General features: G+C 38.1%; 1 pseudogene; it reads right to left on the bottom strand.

Annotated features, from left to right (window-relative positions):
* Positions 1–6255: 6255 nt before the first annotated feature.
* LOC113314581 lies at positions 6256–6355 on the bottom strand (annotated as a pseudogene).
* Between the last annotated feature and the right edge of the window lie 4918 nt (positions 6356–11273).

Below are 11273 nucleotides of genomic sequence, written 5' to 3'. Positions count from 1 at the left end.
AGCTTGATAGACGCATTTCTGTGTCTAATATATCCCAATTGTATATAATCTTAATACCCATTTTTGTACTTATTATGGTGTTTTATTTATTTGTAGGTGTTTTTGGAAAAATAAGGTTTTGCGGCGGAATTGGCTCGAAAAGCTGATAAAGGAACCCAAAGGAAGCGATTTTGGCACCCACACTTTGGCTAAGGGCCACCCAGGGAATCCCAAGTCAGTTGATAAAGGCGCCCATACTCTGGATAGGGGCATCCCCTCTTCCAAATTCAAATCTGAAAAAAAGCGGGAAAACTTGGTTTCACGCTGTTGATTTTGGAAGCAAATTGTTTGAGCTGTTCAGGGAGATTCAATGCTGCAAATCGATTGGGATGAACTTCCCAGACAATAAAAAGCTCAGTACAATCGATTGGACCCAACCAATTGGGCTGGAATAGCCGGGAGAAGCAATCAAAGTTAAAACAGAGAGACGTGTCCTGTTGTGCACTTTCAAAGATTTTATGGAGATTTTGGGAGAGTTTTACGCTGGAGAATCATGTATTTGGTCCTGTTCAAGTCATATGAAGAGTTTGGTGGCTATTTTATAGCTAACAGACGCGTACAAACACTGACAGAGGTGATTATTGTTTCAACTACAGAGAAGAAAAAGAAGAGATTATCGGGACTTGGCAGCAACGAAAAAGTAAATATTTTCTCGAGCTGGGTAGTATATAAAGGATGATACAAGTCTCATAAAGGTTGATCAAGGAATTTCAGGTCGAGCAGGGACCAGAGAGAGATCAGAGGAGCAAAGAACAAGAGTTACAGGAAAAGCTTCCTGCTGTTGCTGTTGCTGCTGCTGCTCGAGAAGGAAGAAGAAGACGAAGAACGGACCCTCCAGGGCCGTCGTTCTTCAACAGCGCAAGCAGCAGCAAGCTTGCGTCGTTATTCAACAACAACACCGAAGTATCATTTTCCAGCAGCAGCAAGTGTTGTGATATATGTTCATGCGGTAAGTAAGAGTTCGTTGCTCGGACTTGTAAAGATTAAAGTTTTCAAAAATAATAAATAAATGATTTTATACAAAATTTATTAACAGGATGAAGAGACACTAGGACCTTGGATTTCACAACTTTTCATATTCTTGTGGTTCATTCATTAACTCTAGACAATATAGCTCAAACAAAAGAAGTTGTGACTCTAATTCTTTGCCAAAACTAGATTTCTTAAAACATTATCTATAAGTCGTAAGCATGACGCATCAAAAGTAATTTAAACTAAGTATGCTACATCAGACAAAATAACAAATAATTAGTACAAATCATTAAACAATTAAATCTATGCAAAAAATCATATAAAGAATTAATTCATTTACCACAATCATGAAAAGTTGCTTCCTCCGTTGTCCCAGTGATGGGTTCTAGCTCCGCCATATTGGAAACACGCTCAAAAGTTGATTTCATTGCTCAAAGGAGATGTACAAATGATGAAAAGGAGAAAATGATGAAAATCAGGTGTTTGCAACGTTTATAATTGTTGCAAACACCGTTACAAAGAATGACAAGTATTAAGTGCAGTAGTAATTGAAATACTAAGACCCACAAGTGGCCATCGTTTCAACTGTAGCATGAACGACTGCCTATGGTGGTCTATTGTTCTTCGTTCTCTCCTTTAATGGCAGTAGCAGAGACAAGCTCTGCAACTTCCTATTCTACACTCCCTTTCCTCCCCTAACTCTTCCTGAAACTTCTCTGAACTCCCACAAGACTTTTTTATACTTGACAGGCACCAAAAATCTCCCATAATCTCTTCACTTAATCACCATTATATCTTTTATTCTCGGTGATATTTTCTTTCAAAAAATCCTTTTCTTACACGTCTGAAGATGTCGACACTATCCTAAATTGGTCGTATAATATCCTAAGAGAATATCTACCAAATACTAGTGTTATCTTCTCCCAGATTCATACGTATCTTCCAATTATTTCTTCCCAGAATTCCAAAAATATCTCTCTTCCCTGTTCAGCCGAGAGCCAATGATTCAGCCCAATTGGATCGACAAAATTGGCCATAGAAGCCCATCCCAGTTGAGTCTGGCGATTGAATCTTCACAGACACGTCCAAAAATTCGAGTTAAAATCTGTTCGTGAACTGCACATGAAATAACAACCTTCCCGCCAAAACTATTGTTTGAATTTTTAAGAAGATCTCCCCTATCCTCTGATGGGGTGTGAATAGCAAGTTGGGCTGAAATATAATTCCTATGGTGGAAATAACCAAATCTTGGGTGCCTTTAGTAATTTTTCTGGGATGTTTTCCGGACTTTTTCGGGGTTCCTCCGGGGTATTTCTGGGGCACTTCCGGTACACTTCTGGGGTATTTCCGGTACACCGTCAACGGAGCTCCAAACGCCACATTTTTAACCAATTTCGCCGCAAAACCTTATTTTTCCAAAAACACCTAAAAATAAATAAAACACCATAATAAATACAAAAATGGGTCCTAACACTATATACAATTGGGCTATATTAGACACATAAATGCGTCTATCAAAAAGGTAGTATCGTTCTTCTCTGGACGCTTACTGTGGGTCGTAGTTTCACTGTTTTATATTTTTCACTCTTTTAATCATATTTTGAGCATCAATTATGTATTTTGAGAACATGATTATTATGAGTAGCTAAACCCCAATACTGGGATGAAGGAGGAAGCTATTTTTACGCATGAGTAATTCTATTTCCCACCAAAAACTTGTCTACCAATCGTGGAAAGGTATAAGTTTCAGATGTGTCAATTATTAAGTTTTGAGACTATGCCTAAGTACTTTAGGAGATTAGAATCGACGCATTTGTCTAAGAATGACCATCACTCTCACTGTGGTTAACTTTGTAAGTCAAAACTGATTTACTTTAAGGATCCCAAATTATTCAGGTTATTATTATGTGCTTCTAAGTATTTACTTGAGTTTTTACAGACTCTTAAACCTGAACTTTTGGATCTTAGATATGAAGAAACGCAAGCAATGAAAATATTTTATTTATACCCTTTCATAGAACCTGAACCTGAACCTGAACCACAATTAGATATAAATTTATTAATCAGGAAACTAGGTAAGGGCATGCTAGTCTTGTTCATTTTCTTGGTTCACTGCAGTTTCCTTTGGTTAGCTCTATTTGGTTTTGAAGACCCACAGTTATTTCGTCTACTGTTATATGATTCGAGGTGACTAATTCTTCTTAGTATGACTGAAGACTTTAAACTTAGCACTTCTTGGGAGGTAACCCGCTCTCATGCAACCAGGTAATATCTTTCCTCAACTCCTTTGCTTAAAATGGTAACAGTTTCTCCTTGTTCGTGCTTTTAATTTTATCTTTAGAACATTGAGGACAATGTTAGATTTAAGTTTGGGGGTATTGGGAAAACTTTTTAGTTGCATAATAAATAAACTCCAGAGCCTAGAAATTTATTCCTATTTAGGATGGCACTAACCAATCTAAGTGGATGGAAGCATTTTGGTTTTAGGAGTTGAGGAACCAATTTGATTAGATGGAAACATCTAGAAGAGTTTATTCATAAAATCACATGGATCAGGTGTTAGAGAAAAACATGGTAGTTTCGCCATATCCTCGTGATGGAAACATCGAAAAAATCCCGATCACTTCTTTTTTTTCTTTTTACCATTGCTAGGGTGAAATAGAGTGACTAAGATACAAAAAAAAAAGGAAAAAAAATATTTAGACCAGACCATTAGACCAACCAGAATAAATACAATAAAGTTGACCATTGGTAGCCTTGTATATGCCAGCTGAGTTGACCTAGAGTTAGGATTATCTACCACTGGTTCCCTTGTATATGCCAGTGGGTTGATATTAGTCCAGACCAATATCTCAATCCATTAGGATAGGTTCACCTTAGTCAACATCATCCATGTTTTTCTCTACTTCCATGATCTTAATCTATCCATGTGATTGGTTGACTCCGGTTTATGATGTACAGAAACTATCTGAGCAGAGCTCTGTCACTTTATATGAATTTTAGTATGCTTGAGTGCAAACTCGTGTACAACAATTGGAATTTCACATCAGGGTACTTCCTCCTATAATCAATAAGTATGCCAACCAAGGAGGTTCTTTAGTGCCTTCCAAGGTTCTGCGTAGATAGTTAGGGTCTGGAGTATAAAGCTTTTGTGGGTACACCTCTGGTAAGCCCTCCCGAGACTCTAACTCGGCTGCTAGGGCCACCTAGGGGTTTAAAGGCTTATTGCATACGCTAAACGCAATCGACGATGCATGCAAAAGTGAGTTAGAATTTTATTTTAGATTTGCAAATAATAAGTTTGGGGGTATTTGATAGACGCATTTATGTACCTAATATATCTCAATTGTATATAATGTTAGTACCCATTTTTGTCTTTATTATGGTGTTTTATTTATTTGTAGGTGTTTTTGGAAAAATAAGGTTTTGCGGCGGAATTGGCTCGAAAAGTTTATAAAGGCACCCAAAGAAAGCAATTTTGGCACCCACACTTTGGATAAGGGCCACCCAGGGCATCCCAAGTCAGTTGATAAAGGCGCCCGTACTCTGGATATGGGCACCCCACTCCTCCAAATTCAAATCTGAAAGAAGGAGGGAAAACTTGGTTTCACGCTGTTGATTTTGGAAGCAAATTGTTTGAGCTGTTCAGGGAGATTCAATGCTGCAAATCGATTGGGATGAACTTCCCAGTCAATAAAAAGCCCAATACAATCGATTGGACCCAGCCAATTGGGCTGGAATAGCCGGGAGAAGCAATCAAAGTTAAAAAAAAAAAAGACGTGTCCTGTTGTGCACTTTCAAAGATTTTGTGGAGATTTTGAGAGAGTTTTACGCTGGAGAATCATGTATTTGGTCCTGTTCAAGTCATAGGAAGAGTTTGGTGGCTATTTTATGGCTAACAGACGCGTACAAACACTGTCAGAGGTGATTATTGTTTCAACTACAGAGAAGAAAGAGAAGATATTATCGGGACTTGGCAGCAACGAAAAAGTACAGATTTTCTCAAGCTGGGTAGTATATAAAGGATGATACAAGTCTCATAAAGGTTGATCAAGGAAGTTGGGGTCGATCAAGGACCATAGAGAGACCGGAGGAGCGAAGAACGGGAGTTACAGGAAAAGTTTCCTGCTGTTGCTGCTGCTGCTCGAGGAGGAAGAAGAAGACAAAGAACGGACCCTCCAGGGCCGCCGTTCTTCAACAGTGCAAGTAGTGGTAGGCTTGCGTCGTTATTCAACAGCAGCACCGAAGTATCGTTTTCCAGCAGCAGCAAGGTAGTATCGTTCTTCTCTGGACGCTTACCGTGGGTCGTAGTTTCGCTGTTTTATATTTTTCACTCTTTTAATCATATTTTGAGCATCAATTATGTATTTTGAGGACATGATTATTATGAGTAGCTAAACCCCAATACTGAGATGAAGGAGGAAGCTATTTTTACGCATGAGTAATTCTATTTAATTCTTTTATGACTATTTGCACTATTATGAATTGATTTATGATTTTTCTTGATTATTTGTGATTTTGTCTGATGATGTATGCTTAGTCTAAGAACTTTTGATGCATCATGCTTATGATTTACATCTAATACTTTATAAAATCTATTACTGGCGAAAGAAAGAGTCGATATTTATAAGCTATAACTGTCTAGAATTAATAGTTGAATCGCATGAATATAAGAATTGGTGGAATCCTGAGTCCCAGTATCTCTTGATCTTGTGACATCCTTTGTATATATTTTTATTTTTAAATATAAACGAGTCCGAGCAACGAACTTTTATTTACCACTGGAAAAACAACAACAGATCCCTGTTTTTGGAAACTTCAGCTTTGAGAACTTGTCTCTGAGTGACGAAAGTACCCCTAGTACTTCAGTTGTGCCAGCAATGGCAACTTTGAAAGCATTATTGAATCCGACTAGGACTACTCCTCCGTTGTGTATTAAGTTAGCTGACACGGAGGCAACCTATGAATTTAAACAAGGGACTTTACATATGCTCTCCATCTTTTTAGGAAAAGAAAATGAAAACCCCTATTTCCATGTTAGAGATTTTGAGGAAATTTGTAGTACCCTAAGAATTAGGTGCTTAGATGATGATGCTTTGAAACTTAGGTTATTCCCATATTCCCTGAAAGATAAAGCCAAAGCATGGATATATAGTTTGACTTCCGAGTCAATTGAAACATATGAACAATTAGCATCTGCCTTTTTCAACAATTTTTTCCCTAGGCATAAAACATCATCTATTAAAACGCAAATCTGCACATTTTCACAACAAGAGGGAGAATCTTTGTATAGGTATTTGGAAAGGTTAAATGATTTGTTATCCCAGTGTCCTCACCATGGTTTAGAAAAGGTTAGGCTGGTTTAGATCCTTTACGAGGGTTTAAATTTTCGACAACAACCATGGTCGAGTCTTTGTGCACTGGTGGGTTTGAAAACCAAACTGTTGATGCGGGGATGAAATTTTTGAATGACATCACCGATAAAACCCAGCAATGGGAAAATGGAAGGGAGCCCCAGAAAACAACTCTTCTAAATAGAGGAAACGTTAATAGGGTAGAAGGAGGCTATGAATCAGATGCCAAAATTGCTGCTATAGCAAAGAGGTTAGAAGCTTTAGAAGTGGGTCACACTAGTGGTAGAGTTGAGACTTTTTGGGAAGTCTAGAGTACCAAAGAGAAAGCCAATGCTCTTTATAACAACCCTAGATTCGATAACAGTTAAAAGTGTGACCCATATTCAGAAACCTACAATCCTGGTTGGAGAAACCATCCGAAACTTTAATGGTCTAAGGGCCAGAGTCAGGGAATGTTTAATAATTCTAATGCTCCCCCAGCTTTCGATTATGTTAAGAATTCTTCAGGTTCGGAGAATAAAATGACTAGCTTAGAGAAATCTATCAAGATGTTAGCAAGAACTCAGGAAATGTTAGCACAGAGCCATGTTAGTTCTCAACAAGAAACCAAGCAGAATTTTCAAACTAATGCTCAGAAACTTTCTAAGTTAGAACTTCAAGTAGGTCAAATAACTAAGACTTTAAGTGAGAGAGATAACGGAAGGTTTCCTAGTCAAACCAATCCAGACCCTAGAGGAGTTCATGAAGTAGGTGCAAAACCATCACATCAGCTTAATGTTGTTACAACCATTAGAAGTGGTAGAGTTGTAGACAATGAGGTGACCATGCCAGATAGTGAACATACTGTAGTTCACCCCTCAGGGTCTCACACCTCAGGACCACCCATAGCTGAGGGAATTGATAAAGTTTCTGATGATGTCAATTCGGTCCCTGAGAGGTATGATTCTTTCCCTAGAGCCCCATTTCCCCATCTATTAGTACCAAGAAAAAGTGAATCCAACTTTAGTGACATATTGGAGGTTTTTAAGAAAGTTACCATAAACCTTCCGTTAATAGAAGCAATTAGGAAACTACCGGCTTATGCCAAGTTCCTCAAGGATATGTGTACCCGAAAGCAAAAGCTTAGTGTCCCTAAAAAAGCCATTTTAGCTTGTCATGTAAGTTCGATCATTCAGATCATCACAACTCCTAAGTATAAAGACCCAGGTGCACCTATCGTTGCTTGCACAATAGGAAAATACCGGGTAGAGAAAGCTTTACTTGATTTAGGATCCAGTGTGAATTTACTGCCATACCATGTGTACTTAAATCTAGGAATGGGTGAACTGAAACCTACCAAGATAACACTGCAGTTAACTGATAGGTCTGTTAAAATTCCTCGTGGTGTGATAGAGGATGTTCTTATTGAGGTCGACAATTTTGTTTATCCAGTGGATTTCGTGGTCCTAGATACCCAACCTGTCCCCGACCCAGAGAACCAGATACCTGTGATTTTAGGTCGCCCATTCTTAGCTACGTCTAATGCGATCATAAACTGTCGAAACGGTATCATGAATATTTGTTTTGGTAATATGACTATTGAGATGAATATTTTTAATATCAACAAGCTACATTATGAGCTAGATAGCACATGCATTGAAGAGGTGAACATGATAGGAACCTTAGTTCAAGAGTCATTACCAAACACCATATCGGAAGATCCGTTAAAGAGTTGTCTATCCCATTTTAGCATGGATTTCAACGATGATAGTAACATTGAACAAGTGAATGCTCTGTTAGATTATATTCCGGTGTTAGATATTGATATATGGAAAGATAGGTTCGAACCATTACTAGCTTCTGAGTGTATCTTAATACCTTATTTAAAAGAGCCTCCTGAGTTGGAGCCTAATTATACATTTTTAGGCCCACCCGAGTCTTTCCCTGTGATAATAGCTTCCGATTTGGATAGTGATTAGGAGAGTAGGCCAGAGACCGTGCTTCAAAAGAAATAAGGAAGCTTTAGAGTGGACCATAGCAGATATGAAGCAAGCTGGGGATGAACTACCTGATTATAACTTAGAGAAAGCATTTGACCTTTTTCAAGAACCCGATGGTCTAGAAATTGGGAATATTGTGACTAGCTTATGTAGAGGCACCCAAAATTCTAAGTTTGGGGGTAGAGAACTAGAAGAATATCTTGAGTATCTTAAGGACTGGGAAGATCCGGAAATTCAATCAATAGTTAGAGGTTTGTATGAAGGTAGTGAAAACCCTAAGTTTGGGGGTAGTGATGATTCTTGTGATCGTAAAGTATCCCTAATTAGAGTCCCTAACTTGGGAATCGATCCTTGTGCGTCTGAGATATTACTAGAGTCTATTCAGACTCCGCAACTCGATCCTCCTGATACCGTCCAAGAGGTAACCCAGGTGTTAGAGACCCATTTTTCGGATGAATCTATTTATCGAGACCCACATGTGAAGCTCAATTATGCACCACAGATAAACCTAGTTGTCTTGATAGAAACCATAGATGAGGACGTGCTCCTTCTTTTCATTTTTCTAAATCAATGCAGTTGTCTCATATTTGTGTTAGGTTTATTTGGTCTTATGGACCCACAATTGGTTCGACTATTGGTATACGACTTTGGAAGGTGACAATTCTTTTAGAGGTATTTGATGTCTAGATAATGCCTATAAATTTAGCATTTACTGGGAGGCTCCCGCACTCATGTGATACGGTAATATCCTTCCTTATTTCTTTTCCCTCCAGTGGTATCAGTTTTTCCTTGTTTATGCTTTTAATTTCATCTTTAGAACATTGAGGACAATGTTATATTTAAGTTTGGGGGTGGGGAAGAAACACTTTTTGGCTTTTAGTTGCAATAAATAAACTCCAGGACATATAAATTTATGCCTATTAAGGATAACACTAACCAATCTAAGTGGATGGAAGCATTTTGGTTTTAGGAGTTGAGGGACCAATATGACTAGATGAAAACATCTATAAGAGTCTATTCATAAAAGCACAGAGCTCAGATGTTAGAAATAACACGATAGTTTCGCCATATCTCATTGAGTCATTTTCATTTCTATTTTTATTTTATTTTCTTTTTAAAATATGTTTCTCTAAGTGATTAGGTGGGGCTCACGATTCAAGTTGTTGCCATTTCTAGGGTAAAATAGAGTGATTGAGATACCTATGAAAAAAATATGAGATTTTTTTTTTTGAGACAAGACGAATAGACCAATCAGAATAAATACTAACACTTGGATAGCAATATGTGTGTTCTCCCTGTCTCCGTCGCCTAAACAAGCGTGGAATGCAGGATCCACGGGAATTACCATGTAATCTACTGATAAGAAGCATGCGCTTAGATCCATAAGATCTAATCATGTTGTTAGTTCTTAAATAAATGTGTGTTCAATAAAGTCGACCACTGGTGCATTTGCATATGCCAGTTGTGTTGACCTAGAGTTAGGATTATTGACCACTGGTTCCCTTGTATATGCCAGTGTGTTGATATTAGTCAGACCGGTAACTCAGTCATTTAGGTTAGGTTCATCTTGGCAGAGGCCTTCAGACAGATATGAGAAACACCGTTCACTTAGTTAACATCAAAACCATCTATGTTTTTTTTATATTCATCTCTTAATCTATCCATGTAATTTGTTTACTCCGAATATGATGTGCATAGTGAAACTATCTTAGTAAAGCTCTGTCACTTATATGAATTTTAGTATGCTTGAGCGCAAACTCGTGTACAACAATTGGAATTTCGCGTCAGGGTACTTCCTCCAATAATCAATAAGTATGCCAACCAAGGAGGTTCTTTAGTGCTTTCCAAGGTTCTGCTTAGACGACTAGGGTCTGGAGTGAAGGTTTTGTGGATACACCTCTGGTAAACCCTCCCGAGATTAACTCGGTCACTAGGGATACCTAGTGAGTTAGGATTTTATTTTGTAGTTTTGATTTTCTCGGGACTAGCAAATAATAAGTTTGGGGGTATTTGATGGACACATTTATGTGTTTATTTTCATCTCTATTGTTTATATTGTTAGTACCCATTTTTACTCTTATTATGGTGTTTTTGTTTGTTTAGGTGTTTTTGGAGAAATACACTTATGTGGAAAAAGTTGCTCGAAAAATGCTATTTGGACCCCCGGAGAAAATTACTAAAGGAACCCCAGAAATGCACCAGAGGAGTCCCAGAAATATGTTGGAAAACCCAAGAAAAATGCGTTAAAGGCACCCTCATTTTGGATAAGGACACCACCAGGCACCCAGAGGATGAAGGCCCCCGCGTTTTGGACTCAAGGCACTCCATCTTCTTCATTTGAATTTTGAATTTTGGCGGGAAAATGGCTGCATAATAGGGTTTGAGAATTGGATGTGTTTTAATGAGACTAAATGGTTGAAATCAAATGGGGTTTTTTCTAAAAGCCTAAACAGAGATGGTGATTTGATCGGTTTCATTCAAAATTGGCTGGATAATCACCTATTGAAGAAAACAGGAAGAACAGTTTTGGCGGGAAACTGCATGCATACGCTGGTAGATTTGGGTTCGAATTTTCAATCACTCGAAATAGTTGGGCTGGACTTCCTAGGGCATAACAAGGTTAATACGTGTGCTTGGACCCAACCAATTGGGCTGGAATGGCCGGGAAAAGTTAAACAGAGCTCAAACAGGATACGCGTTTTCTGTTTAGTTTCAAAGATTTCGTGAACGATTTTGGGAGAGTTTTACGCTGGATAAAGATGTACCTAGTCTTGTTCAAGTCTTAAGAGAAATTTGGAGAGTTAGAATAGGCCAGAAGACGCTATAAAGAATCAGAAGTGAGATTTTCTCTCAACTGCACGAGAAGGAAAAAAAAGAAATAATCTCGGATTTACTCGAGATTTTTGGAGTCTGATAGATATAAAAGGTT

Source organism: Papaver somniferum, chromosome 9, assembly GCF_003573695.1.
Source record: "Papaver somniferum cultivar HN1 chromosome 9, ASM357369v1, whole genome shotgun sequence".
NCBI classification, from domain to species: domain Eukaryota; kingdom Viridiplantae; phylum Streptophyta; class Magnoliopsida; order Ranunculales; family Papaveraceae; genus Papaver; species Papaver somniferum.
Note: the sequence above shows the minus strand (reverse complement) of the source record. Positions and strands in the feature narration are given on the sequence as shown.